Source organism: Penaeus monodon, chromosome 15, assembly GCF_015228065.2.
Source record: "Penaeus monodon isolate SGIC_2016 chromosome 15, NSTDA_Pmon_1, whole genome shotgun sequence".
In the NCBI taxonomy this organism is placed as follows: domain Eukaryota; kingdom Metazoa; phylum Arthropoda; class Malacostraca; order Decapoda; family Penaeidae; genus Penaeus; species Penaeus monodon.
In genome coordinates this window covers 24,109,208-24,109,970 of record NC_051400.1, presented here as the reverse complement: position 1 = coordinate 24,109,970, position 763 = coordinate 24,109,208, and the positions used below count along the sequence as shown (strand labels likewise).

Here is a 763-nt window from a genome sequence, read left to right as displayed (position 1 = left end):
GAATGCCAATTAACGGCGCAACTTGATAAAAACTGATTCAGTTATTAATTTTCAAGGTCAAGTAAAACGGAAGTTCGAGGCGGTTTTGTGACTCGCGTCGTACGAACCGTGACGACGTCGATGGCATTACTTCGGGAAACAGCATTTGGTGAGAGTTGTGTCACATGTCGAACGTATATAAATGCGTTAACGGTTGATTTATGGCTAAAGAGGTCCGTTATACAGACTCAACTTGATGAGATAATTGTTGCCAACCAAAACCTATATCGTCGATGTCGGTTGAATCCTCCCGCCAAAATTTGGTCCGAACCAACTGCGCCATCGCGAAGAGGGCACCAGGGCAGCGGGCACGGCAGGGTATCAAAGGGCGGGGTCGGGCGGTGTGTAGTTCGGTGCTGTGTCACGCCCGCATTTGAGGCAGTGATTCAGCGCAGCCTTTGCTATTCCTTCTGCGCCATTAGTTTCTATATCTCTTTAGTTTACAGCATTTGCGTGTTTAACTGATACATTACATGATAATTCTAAAAAACACTTACTCTAAAATTTCAAAGAAAAAACGTGTACTTACCTATTGCTATAAGTTACGAAGATTCACAAAAACGATTTTCTCATAATAAATAACAAACACATACAAAACACTAAAGCACACATAAGTTCGTAATAAATATCCTTAAAACTAAGTTCGTAAAAAAAAAGTTACTACAAAAGTTCGGTCGTGTGCATGGCAGAAAACTTGGCTCGAAACTGATGGCGAGCGAGGCAA

The 763-nt window shown here is 42.1% G+C and overlaps 1 protein-coding gene across 1 annotated transcript in view; it reads right to left on the bottom strand.

Moving 5' to 3' along the window:
* The window catches only part of LOC119581828, a gene marked incomplete in the record, with an annotated part of 163,301 nt that extends 162,548 nt beyond the window's left edge, over nt 1–753 (bottom strand). Inside the window, 1 exon segment of the mRNA XM_037929963.1 lies at nt 569–753.
* Between the last annotated feature and the right edge of the window lie 10 nt (nt 754–763).